Here is a 25,651-nt window from a genome sequence, read left to right as displayed (position 1 = left end):
TGAACATCAGATTTGTTAATTAACGGCGGGATAAAAGGCAGAAGGGAGACATTCAGTCGGGCCTCCCGTTACAGTATCATGTTTCATCATGATGTATCATGTTGCATCATGTTGCATCATGATGTATCATGTTGCATCATGATGTATCATGTTGCATCATGATGTATCATGTTGCATCATGATGTATCATGTTGCATCATGATGTATCATGTTGCATCATGATGTATCATGTTGCATCATGATGTATCATGTTGCATCATGATGTATCATGTTGCATCATGATGTATCATGTTGCATCATGATGTATCATGTTGCATCATGATGTATCATGTTGCATCATGCTGCATTATAATGTAGCTCTTTGTGTCTATTTTAAAACGCATTACGTGTGTTAGGAATTTATATTAATAGTTTGAATTAAGAAAAATAACCAATTTTAATTATCAGCCGTAAGAAACTGCAGTATTATCCTGCTGTATTACCCGCTCATAGTGATCTCAGGTAATTACCAACTGTAAAGAATAGCAGCAATAACCAGAAGTAATATCCAGAAATAATAACCTTTTACAAAAGTTTGCAATAATAACTCGCCTTAATAACCTACAGGAATAACACGACATAATAGCCAGACGTAATAGCGAGTAGAAATACCACAAATAATTCCATGTAATATCCAGCACAAATTATAAAGCACAAAAACATGCTTTAACTTCCTGTTACAAGTAACTAGACTGTTAACTTATAACTAGCTCCTCGTAATTCCTCGCCCCAATAACCCGTCGTAACTAGCCGAATAACCTTTTCCTAATAGGCTGATGTTGTAACCAACCACAGCAATCACTTTGCGTAAATGATCAGTTGTAAACTATCCCTAGTGACCTGTTATAATAACCCGCCTCAATAATCAGTGTCAATAATCTGAATGAACAGCAAGCTTGTATAACAACCTTCCATTTTAACTTGCACTAAAAACTTACGAGAATAGCCTGTTGTAGTTATAACTCATAGTAATAACCTACAATAATAGACTGTTGTAATAATATCCCGGAGTAATAACCTTAATGTTCAGTTTCTTTTTAAACCCCAATCAAATATTTTGTTCTTAGTCGCTTTTAATTGTTATTGTTATTGAAGCCAAACTTCTGAGGTGACTTTATGTTTCATCTGTTTATGTCGGTTGTTGAGTTTATTACGTGTTTGGGGAATTTATATTAAACTGTTGACTTAAGGTAAAAGGAAGGTTCCGTGTTCCATGGTGTCGACCTGAGGACCGTCGTGACCCCAGCGGGTGACCCCACACACTGACCTTGACTCTTCCTGATTAATAAAGTCTTCAACCCAGTAATATATATCAATAGTTTCAATAAAGAAAAATAAGCAATCTTAATTATCAGCCGTAGGAAACTACAGTATTATCCTGCTGTAATAACCGCTCGTAGTGATCTCAAGTAATAACCAATTGTAAAGAATAGCAGCAATATCTGGAAGTAATAAATATAAGTAATAACCTTCTGGTAAAGTTTGACATAATAACTCGCTCTAATAATCTCCATTAATAACACCTTGTAATAACCTGATGCAATAACGTACATATGCAACATCAAGTTATTTTTGCACGTAATATTTTGCAGAAATTTTAAAACACAAAAAAACTTGTTGTAACACCCTGTATAACAACTTCCTCATAACCCCGCGCCCCAATAACCTGCCTTAATATCCTCACATAATAATTTTCCGAATTAACCTTTTCCAAATAGCTTGGTGTAATTACCAGCCACAACAACCAGCCCGTGTAAATGACCAGACGTAACAACCGGTTGTTAAAACTTCCCTAGTAACCTGTTATAATAACCCGTCTCATTATTCAGCATCAATATCAATTAATAACAAGCTGGGATAACAACCTGCCCTTATAACCGGCACTAAAACCCTCAAATAATAAATAACCTGTTTTATAATATATTTCAGTAATAACCTACAATAATTGCTTTTTGTAATAATAACCTGCAGTAATAACATTCAACAATAGCCTGTTGAAGTAATTACCTGCAGTAATAATCTAAAATAATAGCCTGTTGTAATAATAACCCGTAAAAATTTCGCAACAAAATACTATAATGAACATCTGTTGTTGTTATTGTTTGAGATTCATCTACTCGGAACAAAAAGTTTCAAGTAGCACGGGCTATGGTGAGCCCGTAGTGGACTTTATATTAAGTATCATTTAAACCCCAGTTATATCTTTTATTCTGAGTCGCTTTTAATTGTTATTGAAGCCAAACTTCTGAGGTGACTTTATGTTTCATCTGTTGTTCAGGACTTTATTCAACATGTTCGGTTGCTGAGTTTATTACGTGTTTTGGGAAATTATATTAAAATGTAGACTTAAGTTAAAGGAAGATAAACTTGCGTATGGGGTCGACCTGAGGACAGTCGTGACCCCAACGGGTGACCCCACACACTGACCATGACTCTTCCTGATTAGTCAAGACTCACAAAGTATTATATAGCAGTCCGTCCTCCTAAAGTTTCCCAACGTTAAGAAACTGTCGTACTAAAGTCCCATTATCCTAACCTACCAGAGGACCCAAAACAGAAAACTGGAGTGTATGAAAATATATCGAGCCGCTACCATTTTCAAGTACGACAATTTTAGGCCTTAGGGAGAGTATACGTCAAAATGCGACGTTCTATTTAGAGGACGGGTTGTATATAGACCTTCACCTCAACACTAAGTGACACTAAGAACCTTTATCTGAAGGAAGTGATAACTATTAAGGAGTGAAAACTGCCCTCAAGTACTTATGAGAAAAGTCTTAATACAAGACTCCTGTTATTTTAAGACTGAAAACGTTGACTCGTGTCAAGACTGTTATGACCTCTGGGTCATCAGAGGTCACCAGTGTGTTTACTTATGTTGGCATTAATCAACGGTTGCACTGTAGATATAACGTGATCATGTATACTTTGTAGCTCGCTTATCAAATAGTCATGAATACTGTAGAGGTGCCCTGACAGCCACGTGTTCATGTATACTGTAGAGGTGCCCTGACAGCCACGTGGTCATGTATACTGTAGAGCTGACCTGACCGCCAAGTAGTCATGTATACTGTAGAACTGACTTGATATCCACGTACTGTAGAGTTGAAAGTCACGTGGTCATGTATACTGTAGAGTTGAAAGTCACGTGGTCATGTATACTGTACAGCTGACTTGACAGCCACGTGGGCATGAGAAGCTGCTGGTCTTGCAACCAAAAGGTCATATATTTTGTGAAATTGGCTTGTTAGGCAACGAGGTGGTCATGTATACTCTGGAGATGTTAACCTAGTAACGATGTTGTCATGTATACTGCAAAGCTGCTTGTCTGAAAACTACATTGTTTTGTACACAGCGAAGCTGGCATGTCTGGCAACCACGAAGTTCTCAATATTGTGGAACTGCTTGTCTGGTAAACCAAGAGGTCAGGTACACTGTGATGTTGGTTTACCTGGCAACCACATGTTCATGTAACCTGTAGAAGCCCTCGTCTGGCAGTCACATTCTCAGGTATACTGTGGAGTTGTCAGTCTAACAACCTGCGAACATAACCAGACATTATAACCTGTTTCTATATCATAAATAATAAATAGAAGTTATAACTAGCAGTAATTATCAGCCCAAATAACTTGAAAAATTCATGTTGTTTCTGCCTTTGGCAATATTTTGCTGTAGCAGCCTGCAGAAGTTGCTTATCATAATTACTACTATAACAGCCTTTAATGATAACTCACAGTAATAACCTTCCGAAATAATTTTTTCTCAAGAGAAATATATATTACTTCAACCCGGTTTTATTTGTTATTGAATAAGGAATAATATTTTCCGTGTTCGATATTATGAGTATTAATGAGAACTGATAACTGATACTGATAATTAATATTATCAGTATTATGAGAACAAATTGTATTGTGGCATCATGCTGAATCATATTATATCAATGTTCATAATCTTGCAGCGCCTTGTGTCTATTTTAAAACTTATTACGTGTGTTGGGAATTTATATTAAAAATTTGAATAAAGAAAAAATAACCTGTTTTTAAGCTGATAAAATCATAATTATCAGCCGTAAGAAATTGCCCAATTTTCTTGCAGTAATAACAGCTCGTATTGATTTCAGGTAATTAACAACTGTAAATAATTGCTGCAAGTACTTGCAGTGATAACCGGAAGTAATAAACGGAAGAAATACCCTTCCACAAAAGTTTGACATAATAACTCGACCCTAACAATCTCCGGTAATAACTCATCATAATAACCTGGCGCAATAACGTATAAAAGTATCATCAAAATTACTCCTGCACATAATAGCTTTCAGAAAAAATAGAGCACACAAATATATTATAACACCCTGTATTACAACTTCCTCATAACTCCTCGTCCTAATAACCTGCCTTAATATTCTTCCTTAATAATTTTGTCGTAATAGAATGGTTTAATAACCAGCCACAAGAACCAACCTGTGTAAATGATCAGACTTAACAACCAGTTGTTAAAAACTACCCTAGTAACCTGTTATAATAACCCGCCTCACTAATCAGCATCAACATTAATAAACAGCAAGCATGAATAACAACTTGTCCTAATAACCTCACTAAAACATTACAATAATAGCCTGTTGTAATGGTAACATGTAGAATATACCTTCAATAAGAATTTGTCGTAATAATAACCCCCAGTAATAACATACTTCAAAGGCCTGTTGGAATAATAACTCACAGTAATAACCCGCAATAATAGACTGTTGTAATAATATCCCAGAGTTATAACCTTCATGTGCAGTTTCTTTTTAAAATCCGACTATATCTTCGTTCTTAGTCGTTTTTTATTGTTATTGAAGCCAAACTTCTGAGGTGACTTTATGTTTCATCTGTTTATGTCGGTTGCTGAGTTTATTACGTGTTTGGGGAATTTATATTAAACTGTTGACTTAAGGTAAAAGGAAGGTCACTATGGTTTATGGGGTCGACCTGAGGACCGTCGTGACCCCAGCGGGTGACCCCACACACTGACCTGAGGACCGTCGTGACCCCAGCGGGTGACCCCACACACTGACCTGAGGACCGTCGTGACCCCAGCGGGTGACCCCACACACTGAGCTGAGGACCGTCGTGACCCCAGCGGGTGACCCCACACACTGAGCTGAGGACCGTCGTGACCCCAGCGGGTGACCCCACATACTGACCATGACTCTCCTAATTAATAAAATCCTCAACCCAGAATTGTATTCACCCCTCTCATGTGACCCGCCTGAACAAACAAATCATTCATCACAATATCTGTTGGAAATAAACAACAGTTTTATACATCTCTTGTATTTTTATACAACCTTTGTATTAACCACAAGTAGTTACTAAAATTACTAGTAGAATTGATCAACATCATGATTTATAATAGCCATATTGCCAGATCTTCCTCGTCAGAGTGACGACGTGAGGATCGACAGGCTGAAACATGAATTCTTTCCACATTTAGTTGAATTTATAACAGAGTCCAGTTTATCATTACCTTTACTGAGGATAATTACTTACTAATAAGTTTATTTTCGTAGCACACTAATGCTTACTGGAACTCCCTTATTTAGTTGATATTTAACATTCCAGTCGAAATTATTTAAATGTTAAATGATCCCACTTTATATTACTCATTTAGTTACGAAGCTTTAATAAACCGACTTATGCTATGAGGAGTTATATTATAGCATGAAAGAATTAAATGTGACTTAGATACTCGTCACAATCTCTTCTTTCCTTAGTTAATTCCGATATATATAAATCCATTTGCGCTCGAGATGCCTGTTGAGAGCCGCGCATGCTCTTTCGGGAGGAGGAAGAAGACGCGAGAGGGTGCTAGCCACCACGCGAGAGAGACGCCATTAATTTTTATTTTGCCCCGAGGGGCGAGTTTATTGGGCAGCGCCACTCATCTTGTGAGTGGACATACCGCCATAGCAGCATGTACAACACTCCCCATAAGGAAGAAAACCCGCTGAGTTGTTTATCCTGTCACTTGTACCCAGACACAGCTGGGACTTGCTTAACTGTCTCAAGTGAACAGCTCCTCAAACAAGAAGATTAACGTCTTTCAACCCTTAAAAGCTTTACGTTATCTTGCGGGTGCAAAATGGGGGAATCTTTTAAGAACAGTATCAATATTTGACAAATAGTGTTTCCCTTACTCAAAGAATGTGGGGTTCAGTATTATACACATATTTTGAATGTCTCTCAGGTGTTCACATTCACGTAGATAGTGGTCAAGGCGGTGTCCGTCACTCTCATCACAAATTCTGCAACTTCGCTGATCAACAGTCGTTTCCATTCCGTATCTCCGTGGATATTTGTATCCCAGACGGATTCTTGCTATTACTGATTCTCTCCCGCGTCCTCCTCCTGTTCATCCATAATGGTTGGGATTTGGAGCTGCAACCATGTTGTACCAGCGTACAGATTCACTGGTTTGTGCTTCTATCCTCCTTTCCTCAGTTACCTTGTCACGGTGATGTTGCCTGACAATACCTCTAATTTGTAGTAGAGTCTTGGGTATGAAGTATTCAATATGATCTCCTTCAGCGCCTTCAGCAGCCAGCACATCTGCTCGTTCAGTCCCATATATTCCAACATGGGAGGGGATCCACAGAAACTTGACGACTCTTCCCTGATTGGTAAGTACTCTCACAGCTCTCTTAATTTCAGCGACTATTGCAAGATTTTCTGCCCGATTTTCACATAGACTTTGCAGTGCTGCTTTTGAATCAGTGCAAATCACTACTTTCCAACGCAGAAATGAAGAAAAATCGCGTATTGAGAACTATGCCTCTTCAACGCAAGCAGAGCTAACTGCCATTATTATTACGTTAAGGTTTCTTGAACGGAACACTAATGAGAGACGCCATTAACAACGTGCCTCTACGCGAGAGACGACATTAACAGCGTACTACAGAACACATCAACACTGGCCTCTCCGACGCCATTACACGGAAGTGTGGGCAACAATCTTGCCAAGTTACAGTGTTGCAGAACTCCAAATTAACGACTCATAGTTACGTCATCCTAGCATCAGCGGGTGCCAGAGTTCGTGGAGGTCTTTCATTTTCAAGAGGAAACTAGATTTATTCCTCCAAGGAGTGCCGGACCAACCGGGCTGTGGTGGGTATGTGGGCCTGCGGGCCGCTCCAAGCAACAGCCTGGTGGACCAAACTCTCACAAGTCGAGCCTGGCCTCGGGCCGGGCTTGGGGAGTAGAAGAACTCCCAGAACCCCATCAACCAGGTATCAACCAGGTCTACGTCTGCATGCAACACAATTGCGGACGAGCATAATTCCAGTTCCTACTGATTTTTGTTATATAAGTGCACTTGTTAACATTTTTCATATGTAGGTTGCTCGTTCTTTATGCCACGCAATAATCAACAAAACAAAGTTAGTTGAACAGAATCTAGATTCTCATTTCACAATGAGATATTAACGATAATCTAGACAACCTTTACATTTAATTTGCCTTTCAGTTTGACTGGGAGCGGCGTGAAGGAGAAGAATTAATTTCATTCCCTGTGCTTGCTCGACACCACGATGCAAGGAGTGTGCTGCCGTTATCGCCCCACACGTTTCCAACTAATTCAGTCAAACACCTAAGCTGACTTGATTTTCTAGGAGTGTAGTATTAGATATACTAACATCTAGTTACATGAATGATTTCCTTCCAAATTACCATTTACTTGTCATTTATGAAAATTATATTATTTACTAACTATATTTATTTGATTTATATATGAACTAATAATTTGAATTTACATACGTATTTCTTTCTGACAATTGAACCAGCGTCGGATTATTGGTGCTAAAACTTAATTGTATCCTAGCGCTCGTACCCCCCCCCCCCCCCATTTGTGAAAGTTAATCTGATTCTTATTTCATGATAAATACAGTTTCACTTAGATCCATAGGACACTAGTTCTTGGTATCAATCTAATCCACGTGTTCTCAATTTTGTTTTCCACTTTTTCTCAAAAAGTGGTGGTCCTTTGTAGCTATTGAAGTCTCTTTTCATTTTAATTACAAATATTAGAGTCAGATTTTCTCACAATATCCATCCATATTATTTCACGACAATATCCCTCCAAAATATTCCACCATAATAACCTTCTATAATAATTAACGACAATAATCCAACAGAATAATCCACAACGTATACTCTCTATAATAATCCAACACTTAATCCCTCCAAAATAATCCAACATATAATCCCTCTAAAATAATCAACCACATTTATCACAAATATAATCCTCCATAATAATCCACCTATCGCTCAAAATATATTCTTTACAATAACCCTCCAAAATAATCCACCTAAACAACCCTCCGTATTATTTAACCACAATAACCCTCCATAATATTCCACGAGAATAATCCACCACGATAACATTATATATTAATCCAATGGAAGACCCTTCAAAATAATTCAAAACAATAATCCACCACAATAACCCACCATAACAATCCAGCTCAATAACCATCCATAAGTATCCACCACCATAACCCTCATTAATAGTCCACAACAATCACTCTCTGTAATAATCCAACATAATAACATTCCAAATTAATCCATCACAATAACCTACCATAATAATCCACTGCAATAACCCTCCACAAATACTCTTCAAAATAATCCACCACCAATAACCATCCATAATAATCCACCTCAATAACCCTCAAAAATAATCCACAGCAATAACCCCAAGATGATCCATAAAAATAACCCCCATAATAATGCCCCACAAAACCCAGTTATAGTGAGAAGACAGGCACCATACCTCGGCTCCCATTTACAACCTGTCCACCCAGCTTGCTATAATTCCAGGTAATATCCAGCCCAAAAACATGCTGGAATACCCTATATAACCAGGATTCAAAATTCCCCGCTCCAATAATCCATCATAACTATCCTAATAACCTTTACGTAATAGTCTGATGTAATAATCAACCACAACAATTAGTTTGTGTTGTTTGTGTTATGACCAAACATAACAATCAGTTTTTAGTGACCTGTTATAATAACCCGCCTCAATAATCTCAATATCCTGAATGAGCAGCAAGCTGGTATAACAACCTGTAGTTATAACTTGCCCTAAAAAATCTACGAGAATAGCCTGTTGTAATAATAACTCACAGTAATATCCCAGAATAATAGCCGATTTTAATAGTATCCCAGAGTAATAATATATATGTTCAATTTACTTTTAAACTCCAATTATATAATTTGCTCTTAGTCGCTTTTAATTGTTATTGAAGCTAAACTTCTGAGGTGACTTTATGTTTCATCTGTTTATGTCGGTTGCTGAGATTATTACGTGTTCTGGGAATTAATATTAAACTGTTGACTTAAGGTAAAAGGAAGGTCACTATGGTTTATGGGGTCGACCTGAGGACCGTCGTGACCCCAGCGGGTGACCCCACACACTGACCTGAGGACCGTCGTGACCCCAGCGGGTGACCCCACACACTGAGCTGAGGACCGTCGTGACCCCGGCGGGTGACCCCACACACTGACCTGAGGACCGTCGTGACCCCGGCGGGTGACCCCACACACTGACCTGAGGACCGTCGTGACCCCGGCGGGTGACCCCACACACTGACCTGAGGACCGTCGTGACCCCAGCGGGTGACCCCACACACTGACCATGACACTTCCTTATTAATAAAGTCCTCAACACATTAATTTGTATTAATAGTGTGAATAAAGAAAAATAACCAATCTTAATTATCAGCCTTAGGAAACGGCAATATTATTCTGCTGTAATAACCGCTCGTAGTGATCTCAGGTAATTATCAAGTCTAGATAATAGCAGCAAATACCTGCAGTAATAACCGAAAGCAACAAACGGAAGTAATAACCTTATGTTAAAGATTGCCATAATAACTTGCCCTAATAATCTCCAGTAATAACACCTCATAATAATCTGATGCAATAATGCACAGAAATAACATCAAAGTTATTTCTGCAAGTAATATCTTACAGAAATAATAAAACACAAAAACATGTTGTAACACCCTGTATAACAACTTCCTCATAACTCCGTGCCCCAATAACCTGCCTTATTAATATCACAAAATAACTTCCCAAAATAATCTTTCCCTTATAGCCTTTTGTAATAACCAGCCACAACAACTAACCTGTGTAAATGTTCAGACTTAACAACCAGTTGTTAAAACATTCCTAGAAACCTGTTATAATAATCCTGTTATAATCCTGACGTACTGTGTTCCGAGGGAACGTGAAAGACTCTAGGATACTTAGATCCTTCCCTAGCCCCTGCCACTTTTCTTGCAGGACAGGTGTTAGTGGATTAACCCAGCCTATCTTCTCTTCCCAGCATTCCTGCATTAGCAACTTCCAATTTATCAATTTAGGACTTAATAGTCCCAAGGGGTCGAAGGGTCTGCTGTCTTTAGATAGTAGTTTCCTCATTGTTAGGTTGGTGGTATCTGGTTCCACCGATTTAATGGTCAACTGATACGACGTCGTATCCCATTTGATACCTAGTACCTTTGTCATCTGTGGTATTTTGTAGTCGGGAAATGCTGCTTCGATCAGTTGTTTTCAAGTTGGTATTATTAGCGACCCAAGTCTGGGGAGGCATATTTGCTCCCAACAACTCTCGATTGGTCTCATGGTATATGTTTAGCAGCTTACTTTCACTGCTAGTTGTTCATTGGAAATTATCCAATTGTCCAATTGACTTGATAAATTGCCAATTTCAGTTTTATTTGGGCTATTTGACTTCTTCAAGTGCGTATCTAAGGTTACTTGAAGCAGAAACAGCGTAGAAGTAGCACCAAACAGAACTGAAGAAAAACCTGCATTTGATTAATTCACTGTTTAGATCACTAAGATCTTTAATCAATAGGAACTTTGTGTAGTTACGGTCTTCTTCCTGGAGACCTACCCTAAGGAATGCCTTACTGATGTCGGCCGTGTATGCATAAGTCTCTATGCGGAACTTTCACAGCATGTCGTACAGCCTTTGTGTCAGGCTAGGGCCAGTTTGAAGGTAGTCTAGAAGAAGTTAAGAAGGCTGCTAGACAAAGAGGTATACTGTATACATGATCACCTGGCTGCTAGACAAGGAGCTACACTGTATACATGATCACGTAGCTGCTAGACAAGGAGCTACACAGTATACATGATCACGTGGCTGCTAGACAAGGAGCTACACAGTATACATGATCACGTGGCTGCTAGACAAGGGGCTACACAGTATACATGATCACGTGGCTGCTAGACAAGAGGCTACACAGTATACATGATAACGTAATATCTCCAGCGGATGATTAATGACCCGGAGTGTTTACACAAAATATGGCAGATGTGCAGAAGATGGAGTACAAGGCGCCCTAACAACTAGCGACCCATTACCCTGCTTGAGTACATAACGGAGCTACAGGGGCTGGATAGTCTCAGAAACACAGTGAGGAAGATGAGAGACTACATCCGTGGGCGCTACAGTGAGGAAGATGAGACACTACAGTTGTGGGCGCTACAGTGAGGAAGATGAGAGACTACATCCGTGGGCGCTACAGTGAGGAAGACGAGACACTACAGTTGTGGGCGCTACAGTGAGGAAGATGAGACACTACAGTTGTGGGTGCTACAGTGAGGAAGATGAGAGACTTCAGCCGTGGGCGCTACAGTGAGGAAGATGAGAGACTACATCCGTGGGCGCTACAGTGAGGAAGATGAGAGACTACAGCTGTGGGAGCTACAGTGAAGAAGATGAGAGACTACAGCCATGGGCGCTACAGTGAGGAAGATGAGAGACTACAGCCGTGGGCGCTACAGTGAGGAAGACGAGACACTACAGTTGTGGGCGCTACAGTGAGGAAGATGAGAGACTACATCCGTGGGAGCTACAGTGAGGAAGATGAGAGACTACAGCCGTGGGCGCTACAGTGAGGAAGATGAGAGACTACAGCCGTGGGAGCTACAGTGAAGAAGATGAGAGACTACAGCCGTGGGAGCTACAGTGAGGAAGATGAGAGACTACAGCCGTGGGCGCTACAGTGAGGAAGATGAGAGACTACAGCCGTGGGAGCTACAGTGAGGAAGATGAGAGACTACATCCGTGGGAGCTACAGTGAGGAAGATGAGAGACTACAGCCGTGGGAGCTACAGTGAGGAAGATGAGAGACTACATCCGTGGGAGCTACAGTGAGGAAGATGAGAGACTACAGCCGTGGGCGCTACAGTGAGGAAGATGAGAGACTACATCCGTGGGAGCTACAGTGAGGAAGATGAGAGACTACAGCCGTGGGAGCTACAGTGAGGAAGATGAGAGACTACATCCGTGGGAGCTACAGTGAGGAAGATGAGAGACTACAGCCGTGGGCGCTACAGTGAGGAAAATGAGAGACTACAGCCGCGGGCGCTACAGTGAGGAAGATGAAAGACTACAGCCGTGGGCGCTACAGTAATTGGGGAGAGAATAGGAAGGGAAGACAATAAGTGAGACGATGGCAGTCACAGCACAGAAATGTTCAGAAGCACCGGAGCTCCACACTTCACTCTAGAACGAGGTGGAGGAAAAAACACAGTAAACCCTTGGTTCCATAGGCGGTGTATAGAAGCAAACGAAAGGTTAGGTTATCTTGAGGTTATCTTGAGATGATTTCGGGGCTTTTTTTTTTAGTGTCCCCGCGGCCCGGTCCTCGACCAGGCCTCCACCCCCAGGAAGCAGCCCGTAACAGCTGACTAACTCCCAGGTACCTATTTACTGCTAGGTAACAGGGGCATTCAGGGTGAAAGGAACTTTGCCCATTTGTTTCTGCCTCGTGCGGGAATCGAACCCGCGCCACAGAATTACGAGTCCTGCGCGCTATCCACCAGGCTACGAGGCCCGTAGCCTGGGACCTTAAAGCCTGGAGAATTACAGAGACTTAAGAACAATGGACAATAAATATGCACTAAAGAGAGCCAAAAAATTAATACATCTTAGTCTGGAGGGAAGCTTAGAGGCAATTTAAAAATGACACGTTGTAAAAGCTATGGACAAACCCAAGCAGTTCTATTCCCACGTAAGGAGAAAAACTACAGCATGGGACTATGAGATCAGGTTGAAGGGACAATCTGGGGCCAGATTCACGAAGCAGTTATGCATGTACCTATTAACATTTTCCTTCTTAGTAGCTACGTCGGTATTCAGGTAGGCATTTAAGAATGAAAATCTTCGTAAATAAACACCATCGTCCTAAGAACGGTCTCAACCACTCATAGCTTTACGTAAACTGGATATTACTGGATATAACTAATTTTTCTCTACTACACAAATGGAAGAATCAATTTTATTATAAACAAACATTTTTGCTGGTGAGTTGTATAAAGGAGAAGTCCTTCGTGCTAGCTATATGTGCATTCTCTGCTTGAAACTTGTAGTAAATATGTCTTTTATGATATTAGAATTAGTTTTATATTAGCAAGATATTATACCAGTAGTTATTAGTAAATGTTTGCAACTTGTCCTCTTAAAAAGAACGTCACTTTTCGCCGTTTGTCCGTATGGCCAAATATGGACGTAATTTGAAAATGAAAAAAAAACATTAATATAAATTTGGGACTTTTTTTCTTCAACAACAGTAAGTTAAGGGTCCTCTGATAGGTTAGGTGGGCAGGAAATTCTCATAAAGTTTCAAAATGGTATGAAAAACGTTAATGGAAAGAATCCTTTTCTAAGCTGGCTGAGTAAGCCGGACGACTCAAACAGAAAACGGAACAGTACGTCACTTTTGTGAGTCGATTTCATTTAAAATTACGTCCAAATTTGGCCATAGCGCCGCGCATACGAGCCAAAAGTGACGGTATTTTTAAGAGGACGGGTTGATAAAAACTGGTGGATATGAAATATGAGAGAAAGTGATGATCCTGGGCTGGTGGGAGTAATTGCTACCACCAAATGCCCCTGTTCACCTAGCAATAAGTATAGCCAGGGGTGTACCTTAGTTATACATACCCATTTTTTTTGTTTTTGGTTTTATTTTGAAATTAAATCTGGGTGAGATTTAAGATAAAAATATGCTGCAGTTTTTAGGTGCAACCCGTTCTCGCACTTGCTTACTGTCAATATTGGCTTATTTAATAAGTGCATATGTGACATACTAATTGATTGTAAATATTTTAGTTTACCTTGAAAAGCTTCATAGAAAACACCGACCTCACCTAACCTTCTTAGTATGTTAAGATAAGCATCTTATTGCTTCTTAGTTACAATTATTACTTAACCTATACCGTTGATAGGTTCTGGAAGTCTTAACCTATACCGTTGATAGGTTAAGTAATAATTGTAAATAAGAAGCAATAAGATGCTTATCTTAACATACTAAGAAGGTTAGGTGAGGTCGGTGTTTTTATGAAACTTTTCAAGGTAAATTAAAATATTCACAATCAATTAGTATGTCACATATGCACTTATTAAATAAGCCAATATTGACTGTAAGCAAGTGCGAGAACGGGTTTTAGGTGATAGGTGATTTTTAGATGTAAATAGGTGGCAAGTGAGCTCCAATAAGCCAGCGTCATGATTGGCTAAATCTTTAAGATGAAGAATGTTGCCTGCTCTCTTATTGGTCAAATAAAAAGCCCTAGTGACATCTAGCCAGACTTCTTGAAAGTTGCTAATAATTTCGTAAGTACATCTTCCTGAATTGCATGTTGCTACGTTCTTAGCCGGTACTTAAGAACCTTGGCAGCACACCTACTTATGAAGAAATACATGGAGTTTCTTCAAGGTCCTGGAAGTCTTACAGAAAATGGAAAGTAATTAGAGAGAAACTCGACAAAATATTTCAGAGGGTCTTTACAAAGGAGCCAACGTGGAGACCCAAGTTACAAGATGAAAGGCCTTAAGAAATACTGGATGACATAGTAGTCACTGTAGAAGATTTTAATAATATATAAGTCTACCAGAATCAATAGGACCAGTCTTAATATCACCATGGTCCCTGAACGAGGCTTTAGAGATACTTTCACCCGTTAACTCATGTTTTCAATAAAACACTCATGACAGGAAATCTCTCAAAATTTTGGAACAATCCAAACATAGTCCTTGAATTCAAAGAAGGAGAAAGACTTGGCGCACTAAATTACAGAACAATGTCACTAATACATTTTCCATATTAAATGATGGAGAATTAATTGGGCTGAGAACTGTGGAACACCTCAATAGGATCAGTTTGGTACCAAAAGATCAATTTGGATATAGAAGAATTAAGTAATGAATGAATTACTTTATCTAGTTAATTTGTTAAGGTTAATTAACTATAGTTGCTTGTCAATCGAGAATTTATCGACTGATGGGAAAAATTATACTAAGTGTTAGTTTATTAATCTACTGGAGTTAGTTTGTACACCAATGCCTTATCTGATTTGAAGGCTTCAGTATGGGTATAACTGTGGGCTTGTGGGCAGTCTGCTAGATAAGGAGCTCGTGGCCTATGGCGTCTGATCCCACATGCAGCAACAGGGTGATATCACTTAGTCCCAGGTGACCACAGAAGATCTGCCAGAAGAATACTATATAACAACTGCAACTGTACTTCCTATCACATATATGGCACGTTTAAAATTATGATTATTAGGATTTTACTAGATTGTGACTGGGGCTCACCCTGGTTTGCGGGGTCACCCGCCTCCTAACTGGAATGCCATTAATAATAGTAAAAGACCTAGTAATAAAATTAAGGATGATTAGGACACACCAGATACGAGGTACTCTCGTTAATTTGAGGTTGCGGCAGCTGAAGAATGTAGGGATGGCTCTAGTTACGAGTGCAAACGTAGCTGCTTGTTTGTGCTACCTCACGACAGCGACGTTCTTTCAACAATGGCAGCCTCCCTCCTCCTTCCCGGGTGGTGACGCCACCACTCGGGAAGTTGCCACACGCCACCAGAACCGGTTCACTTACTGTTTATTTATGACCAAAGGAAGGGAGGCGTTGGTTTTATTGATTGTTTTGTTTGATCCAGTCACAGGTAATGAGTTTTTATTAATTTTAACACTGGACTGGGAGTTTGACGGTATTGATTTGTATTGAATGTAGATATTTTAATGACGTGCCAATAATATATCCCATGTTTAAGGCAAAATTTCACTATAACCTCGTTTTCTTTGAACGAGTTATTAAATCAATTTGTGTTAGTATTGGTTAATAGTTTAATACAAGAACAGCAGCGCAATTATCTGCATATTATAACTAGGATTATTAAAGTAGTTTTTTTTTTTTCCCACACCAAGTACAGAGCCCTGTGGAACCCCGCTGGTGACATCTCGCCATTATGATGTCTCCCCCCTCACAGTTACTCGCTGTTTCGTGTTTCTTAAATACTCATTTAACCATTGGATCACCTTACCTTTTACTTCTGTGTGTTGCTTCAACCTTTGTAACAGCCTTTTGTGAGGTACTGTGTCAAAAGCTTTCTGACAGTCCAAGAAAATGCAGTCTGCCCACCTTTCTCTTTCTTGCTTAATTTGTGTTGCTTGGCCATAGAATTCTATTAAAGCTGTGAAGCACGTTTTACCATCTGTTACTTTTTCCTCACGATCTTTTCCATCCCCTTGAATGGTATACAAGTTAGGGAAACTGGCCTATATAGTTCAGTGCCTCTTGCTTGTCACTCTTCTTGTATATTGGGACTGCATCAGCTGTCTTTCAGCTTTCCGGTTGGTCTCCTGTTTCCAATAACCTATTATACACCATAGAGAGTGGCACACTTAGTGCCTCTGCACGTTCTTTCAGTATCCACAGTGAGACTGTGGCAGACCCAACAGCCTTTGTCCCATTCAGCTCCAACAGATTCCTTTTGACCTCATCACTGATGAGTGTGAGTTTTTTGTCATGATTATTCTAGTATTACATCCGTCAAATTTAAGCTGAAAGTCTAGATGGGTCTCCTGAGGAAGGACCTGCTTAGCTAACACGCTAAGTGTAGTAAGCAGCTCATTCCCCACTCTAGAGACCATGGAACAAATGACTAGGCGCGAGCAAACGCCGAGACCTCAAAAGTTTGAGATCCTCTACACTAGGCCGTCAACCTTCATAAATCGCTGGAGTGAATATAACGAGTTGGTCACGGGTTCTCACAACGTATTTAGTTCGTTGTGTGGTGCTAAGGATGCAGCCCAAATCTCAAAAGCAGTCTCAAATGAATAGCAATATTAATTTCAGGCAACATGGCAGAACAAATGTAAATCAATAAAACGTGTGGGGTGTAACGAAAGACAGCTTCAACATAACAACACAGTTTATTCAACTAAGTACTAACTACTACAACAATTAAAAATTATCACTATCGTTACTCGAAATCCTTCCTGTGACACCTTTACGACAGCTAGACACCAGACACGAGTATACCTGGTTGATACCTGGTTGATGGGGTTCTGGGAGTTCTTCTACTCCCCAAGCCCGGCCCGAGGCCAGGCTTGACTTGTGAGAGTTTGGTCCACCAGGCTGTTGCTTGGAGCGGCCCGCAGGCCCACATACCCACCACAGCCCGTATAGTATGACTATAGGATCCTTCCTGTGACACCTTTACGACAGCTAGACACCAGCCACGAGTATGACTATAGGATCCTTCCTGCACTCACGTTGTGCTGTATAAATGAACTAACTTGAACATACTGAGTGATCACAGAGGAAGCAGTCACGCAAAACGTACTAATCTATAATCACTAACGTAACAACAATAAGGCGAGTTAGGAGACACGCCTCCAGTAACATCCTCCAGTACTTTACGCTTTTTGCAGTGCCTCGTAGCCTGGTGGATAGCGCGCAGGGCACGTAATTCTGTGGCGCGGGTTCGATTCCCGCACGAGGCAGAAACAAATGGGCAAAGTTTCTTTCACCCTATGCCCCTGTTACCTAGCAGTAAAATAGGTACCTGGGTGTTAGTCAGCTGTCACGGGCTGCTTCCTGTGGGTGGAGGCCTGGTCGAGGACCGGGCCGCGGGGACACTAAAGCCCCGAAATCATCTCAAGATAACATCAAGATAACCCCCTGCAATAGGAGCTGGAATGCAATCAAACTAGCAGCCTATCAATGATATTACAATGACTAATTGGATTACTGGCAACTCCAGCAATTCTTATTAATTAAATTCTTACGTTAACACTCCGTCCCTAGGACGATCAACAATCAATGACTAATTGATTACGTTGATAATAAATTAACACTTACGGTAACTTAATCTTGTCTCTCACAGACAAATCAAACTGTACAACTGTCACTCATAACTCTGAATTACATAAACACTTTAACCGTCGAGTGTTCAGTGAGTAATCCCCATTAATCCCTGTATTGCGGACAGCTGATTAATCCCAGCGCGAGTTACGTTATCGGTTACTATCGTCCACTCGATAGTGTACTACAATTTCTATGTTTAAAGTGATAAGAGAACGGCAATCACCCTTGACTACCCTCGAACAAATAATTACTATCTCGAAGATCAATAATTAATTAATACACAAATATGTCACCTTTCACACTGGCTCGACAATAACGACATCAACGACATGAATTCCCCTCTGGGGTCTTCCATACCACGATGAACTCGGGTGACCAGCTCACTATCCCACGGACCAGCTCACTATCCCACGGACCAGCTCACTATCCCACGGACCAGCTCACTATCCCACGGACCAGCTCACTATCCCACGGACCAGCTCACTATCCCACGGACCAGCTCACTATCCCACGAACCAGCTCACTATCCCACGGACCAGCTCACTATCCCACGGACCAGCTCACTATCCCACGGACCAGCTCACTATCCCACGGACCAGCTCACTATCCCACGGACCAGCTCACTATCCCACGGACCAGCTCACTATCCCACGGACCAGCTCACTATCCCACGGACCAGCTCACTATCCCACGGACCAGCTCACTATCCCACGGACCAGCTCACTATCCCACGGACCAGCTCACTATCCCACGGACCAGCTCACTATCCCACGGACCAGCTCACTATCCCACGGACCAGCTCACTATCCCACGGACCAGCTCACTATCCCACGGACCAGCTCACTATCCCACGGACCAATAACTAATTGCCACGTCTACGTTACTTAACAATGACTTTACTCTTCCAAGAGTCAATCAAATTACCTGTCCAACTGACAGATATTAATTACTGACGTTACGTTAATGAAACAATGTAGCCTTCGTGTGAATCTATCAACCCTGATTGGAGTTAACTACCTTGACTTCCGTGAACCCTTTATTACCTGGCAGTCTCCGTGGTGTAGTGGTAAGACACTCGCCTGGCGTTCCGTGAGCGCTATGTCATGGGTTCGTATCCTGGCCGGGGAGGATTTACTGGGCGCAATTCCTTAACTGTAGCCTCTGTTTAACGCAACAGTAAAATGTGTACTTGGATGAAAAAACGATTCTTCGCGGCAGGGGATCGTATTCCAGGGACCATAGGATTAAGGACTTGCCCGAAACGCTACGCGTACTAGTGGCTGTACAAGAATGTAACAACTCTTGTATATATCTCAAAAAAAAAAAACCTGACAGATAATATGCAACAGACAGTACTAAAAATGCAAGACTTCAGCCCTCCGGGAATTCCTACAGTACTATCTCTTCTCCTGAAATGGCTGCTTGGCTAGGCACCCTGACCGACCAAACCAGCTGTTCCTTGAAAAATAATTAACGCAAACATATCTTATGTTAACTCAAATTATCTTAAGTACAATTTCTCTATAAGCAATGGGTGTTCCCTTGTTTATGTTACATTAATTGCCCTCTCAAGCAATGTTTACTGAATATTGGACTTCGATGACAACAAATATACAGAATACTAACACCAAGTTCTCGTCCCACTGACGAGTTCACCCACGACACAATAATTCAACCCTCAATGGTCTAAGAACAGCTATAATCCAGTTGCAATTTACAGTTACTGTAGAACACCATTAAAAGACACTCTCGGTGTTCTAAACCATTAGAATACAGCCCATACAATTTCCTGAACTACCGCAATAACACTCGGTGATCAAATAACACTTAATCACGACCCAACACTTTGCAACCTCTTTGCAATGACACCAACACGGTGCTTTAATAACACAATTAGAACACGGCCCAACACGGTGCTCTAATAACACAATTAGAACACGGCCCAACACGGTGCTCTAATAACACAATTAGAACACGGCCCAACACGGTGCTCTAATAACACAATTAGAACACGGTGCTCTAATAACACAATTAGAACACGGTGCTCTAATAACACAATTAGAACACGGCCCAACACGGTGCTCTAATAACACAATTAGAACACGGACCAACACGGTGCTCTAATAACACAATTAGAACACGGACCAACACTTTGCAACCCAGTTGCAATGACAATTACTGCAACCACAGTAATAACACACTAGGCTTCGTGACACTATAATTATATATCGTACTTGCTGACCTCACCTGTAGCCTTCAGCTTTCAAACGCTGATGTGGAACACTAAGAAGATAACACACTCCTGATCAACTTGGGCAAGTGATTAGCGATCCCACGGATCGATAATTACCAAATTACGTTAAAGTGGTCAGCCACATACATACACATAATTACCCTTTATCACAGCCTTGGGGAAACACAACACTGGTATAAAATCACACATTGGCATCACACCACAATAATCAAATGCCAGGAAATCCCCGGTGTTACAACACTGTCATTACCGGGCCTCGTAGCCTGGTGGATAGCGCGCAGGACTCGTAATTCTGTGGCGCGGGTTCGATTTCCGCACGAGGCAGAAACAAATGGGCAAAGTTTCTTTCACCCTAAATGCCCCTGTTACATAGCAGTAAATAGGTACATGGGAGTTAGTCAGCTGTCACGGGCTGCTTCCTGGGGGTGGAGGCCTGGTCGAGGACCGGGCCGCGGGGACACTAAAGCCCCGAAATCATCTCAAGATAACCTCAAGATAACCGTACAATGATGACCGGAACTAGACCTCCTCTCCTGCAAAAGACTACACATATGGGCATGGACATGACATGCACAATTCACCTAGAATTGTAATCACATAGAATCCCACCAGATCCCACCAGGAGTATAAAACACACTACGATGGCCCTTACGGTCCTAAGTCTAATAGACTCTGTATGTGTTCTCATGTGACCAAACACACACACACACACACACACACACACACACACACATACATCTGCACACAACAGTACAAGTCCGCGCTTGACTGACAATGACGTAAATAGGGGTGAAAATCTCACGTGCCCGCGCTTCCCTTGACCTAGCACGTGCTCTAGAGACAATGCGGGCGGAAACCTGACCTCGAATTCAGGCTTAGAGATATAAATCACTAATACACACAGGGGGGTACTTACTCAATAATACGAGCTGGCTTCTCTCACGCATCCTACCATGCATACACACACTGCTGCAGTACTTGTAGTGGGTGGCCACCCCCTCAGGGCGGCTTGGCTAGGCTGTGAGTAGCCCAGGCACACTCTCACACTGCTTGGTTCGTTTCGTACCCTACCTTACTTGGACGACTTCGCACCACCTGACTCAGGGCGAAGCGTGGCGTTTGTATAAAAATGGCGGCAAACATCGTAAGTCTCTGTCTGCCAAAATTCCCATGAATTTCTATGGGAAAACTGCCCTGAACACTGGCAAGATTTTCCTAGGTCTGTCCACTGCTAAATGACATTAGCAGGAGATCGGATGAAGTCTGATTCTTAATTGGAGATGGGGACTTACGACAGTCTATTGCACTCTGCTCGTATGAATTACCCACTTCTCACTATCCATTAATATACTTCCTTGAAATCACATGCAAATACGACGAGTTCCCGGATTCTGCTACGTTCCCAGTGGACCCATGTCGATATTGCGCAGATGTGAAGATGTACTAGAAGCTACCGCCAACGACGCCTTTACTCAGCTGGCCGACTAAGTAAATATTACGTCTTCCACGGGCGATGGCTAAATGCAGAATGGCGTCATGCGGCCAGGGCAGGAAGGGTGCCGGCTTCCTGGTCCTCCTCAAACTAGCCAACTAGAAAGAAGCATACCTCGGCCTATGCCTCTTGGCCAATCACAAGTCTCCATGTTTGGCGCCCAAATATGTCATCCCGCAGGCTATCTGTCTGGGTTACCATGGGAGCGGGGTGGGCTGGCGGTAACCTCACTCAGCTCTGCTACTCCACGCTCACTTCTGTCTCCTTCACTCTTACAGTTAAAAGATGCCACACCCTGTAACTATTTCCACAAATGCGCTACAACAGCCATTGTAACATATTTGGAATGCTGATGACCTAGGCTCTCGAACGATCCTAAACACGGGATGTTTCGAGTAAGGGTTACCAAATCTAATCCAAGTGCATGGCCATTCACGTGCCCGGTGCACGGCAGGCGTCACGTGCACGTACACTAGTAGAAGACTTAGCTGGTGTAAACGCATCCCTTCACAGTGAAACCAAATTACTCAGGGACTCAGAAGTGCAGGGACTTCTTCTATTATGAAGACCTTCTGGAATCTCTTGTCGAGTTCTTCGCACAACTCCTTGTCATTCTCTGTATATCTGTTCTCGTCTTTTCTCAGTTTCATCGCTTGTATCATCACTGCTGTTTTCCTCCTGATGTGGCTGTGGCACAGTTTTGATTGGGTCTTAGCTTTACTCACGATGCAATTTTCATATTGCCTCTCTGCTTCTTTCCTCATTCTGAGGTACTCATTTCTGGCCCTCTAGTATCTCTCCCTGCTCTCTGGTGTTCAGTTATTCCTGTAGTTTCTCCAAGTTCTTTTACTCAATTGCTTCACGACCGAACATTCCTGATTAAATAAAATAATCTTGAGTTATCTTGAGATGATTTCGGGGCTTTTTAGTGACCCCGTGGCCCGGTCCTCGACCAGGCCTCCACCCCCAGGAAGCAGCCCGTGACAGCTGACTAACTGCCAGGTACCTATTTTACTGCTAGGTAACAGGGGCATAGGGTGAAAGAAACTCTGCCCATTGTTTCTCGCCGGCGCCTGGGATCGAACCCAGGACCACAGGATCACAAGTCCAGCGTGCTGTCCGCTCGGCCGACCGGCTCCCTAATTGAACCAACTATTCTTCTGTTGCTTTCCATTTTTCTCTTTTGGGCCGGGATAAACCTGTCTGCGTGTTATTGTGGTATCGTGGTCTTGCAGCTGTCTTTGTGAATGTGATCACGCCAGTTAAATTAGTTCATTTATTGAGACCCCATAACCAACCCGTGGGCGGTAGAGAAAAGGGTTACAGAGGCACATATTAGGCTCAGGGACTGAACCCCACAATTCATTTAGCAGCAGGGCGACATAATGTGAGTGTTCAACATGGTTGAATAATGCGAGTGTTCAACATGGCTGCATAATGTGAGTGTTCAACAAGGCAGCATAATGTGATTGTTCAACAAGGTTGCATAATATGATTGTTCAACAAGGCTGCATAATGTGATTGTTCAACAAGGTTGCATAATATGATTGTTCAACAAGGCAGCATAATGTGATTGTTCAACATGGCTGCATAATATGATTGTTCAACAAGGCTGCATAATGTGAGTGTTCAACAAGGCAGCATAATGTGATTGTTCAACAAGGCAGCATAATGTGAGTGTTCAACAAGGCAGCATAATGTGAGTGTTCAACAAGGCTGCATAATGTGAGTGTTCAACAAGGCTGCATAATGTGAGTGTTCAACAAGGCAGCATAATGTGAGTGTTCAACAAGGCAGCATAATGTGAGTGTTCAACAAGGCTGCATAATGTGAGTGTTCAACAAGGCAGCATAATGTGAGTGTTCAACAAGGCTGCATAATGTGAGTGTTCAACAAGGCAGCATAATGTGAGTGTTCAACAAGGCAGCATAATGTGAGTGTTCAACAAGGCAGCATAATGTGAGTGTTCAACAAGGCAGCATAATGTGAGTGTTCAACAAGGCAGCATAATGTGAGTGTTCAACATGGCAGCATAATGTGAGTGTTCAACAAGGCAGCATAATGTGAGTGTTCAACAAGGCTGCATAATGTGAGTGTTCAACAAGGCAGCATAATGTGAGTGTTCAACATGGCAGCATAATGTGATTGTTCAACAAGGCAGCATAATGTGAGTGTTCAACATGGCAGCATAATGTGATTGTTCAACAAGGCAGCATAATGTGAGTGTTCAACAAGGCAGCATAATGTGAGTGTTCAACAAGGCAGCATAATGTGAGTGTTCAACAAGGCAGCATAATGTGAGTGTTCAACATGGCAGCATAATGTGAGTGTTCAACAAGGCAGCATAATGTGAGTGTTCAACAAGGCTGCATAATGTGAGTGTTCAACAAGGCAGCATAATGTGAGTGTTCAACATGGCAGCATAATGTGATTGTTCAACAAGGCAGCATAATGTGAGTGTTCAACAAGGCAGCATAATGTGAGTGTTCAACAAGGCAGCATAATGTGAGTGTTCAACAAGGCAGCATAATGTGAGTGTTCAACAAGGCAGCATAATGTGAGTGTTCAACAAGGCATCATAATGTGAGTAACTTGCTAGGACCGTAATAACTTTCATACCATAACTTACTCTAATACATTTCGCTCTTCCAGCTGGGATTTACCGAAAGAATTTCCTGACCTGAATGGGGCCAGATGGTATCGCGAGTTCTCAGGAGTGACCGGACTGCGGGAACCGGCTGGTCTTAACTCAGCCGTCACTCTCTGTCCGGCTCCTGCTTCCCTGAGTGCTCCTGGGGCTGATAAGGCTCAGGCCGGACCCCACTCTCCCCAAACCCCCCATCATGGCCGGACCCCACTCTCCCCAAACCCCCCATCATGGCCGGACCCCACTCTCCCCAAACCCCCCATCATGGCCGGACCCCACTCTCCCCAAACCCCCCATCATGGCCGAACCCCACTTCCCCCCCCCATCCCCCCCTCCCTCCCATCCCATCAAGCCATAGCCGGACACCACCTCTGTTACGAACCCGACTACATCGTCGCAGTATGGAGTAGCGACGTCAGCGCCATCTGTGAGTCTGCTCCTCAGCCCCCACAGTATCGAAAGAAATGTGGACAAAGCCATCTAGTGGTGGCTGTCTAATACCTGCAAATGGCTCCAGATTCCTGCCTTGGTCAGCCAGAGGAGTCGCTGTGAATGACCTCAGGTGAGGTGGTGACTAGAGATCAGCGCCATCTGTTGTGATATGAGCTGAATATCAATGCCAGAGTCAGTAAGTGGTATTTCCTAGTTCTACCAGTACCGAGTTTACTCGGTACTGGTAGAACTTTTACTGATGTTTTACTGATGTTTACTGATGACGTGTTTGTCCACAGAGGTGACGTGGGGCAGCAGTGGTACTGAGGAGGTCAGTCTACCCTGGGCAGCCTGAACTTTCCCAACTTAGTTCCGCCTGACGACTAAGTGAGCCGCCGATTAGAGGTGTTGTTTCTGACAGTGGAAGACTTTGGAGTATCCCGGGACTGGCGAAGGGGAGAGACGACCAACAGTAGAGTGCCTGTAGAGGAGCGTTACTAGACCTTCGCTAGAGGCTCCTGCCAGGGGTTCGCTAGAGGCTCCTGCCAGGGGTTCGCTAGAGGC

Source organism: Procambarus clarkii, chromosome 28 (genome assembly GCF_040958095.1).
Source record: "Procambarus clarkii isolate CNS0578487 chromosome 28, FALCON_Pclarkii_2.0, whole genome shotgun sequence".
In the NCBI taxonomy this organism is placed as follows: Eukaryota; Metazoa; Arthropoda; class Malacostraca; order Decapoda; family Cambaridae; genus Procambarus; species Procambarus clarkii.
The sequence above is the reverse complement of the archived record's forward strand: the minus strand, read 5'-3'. Positions refer to the sequence as shown.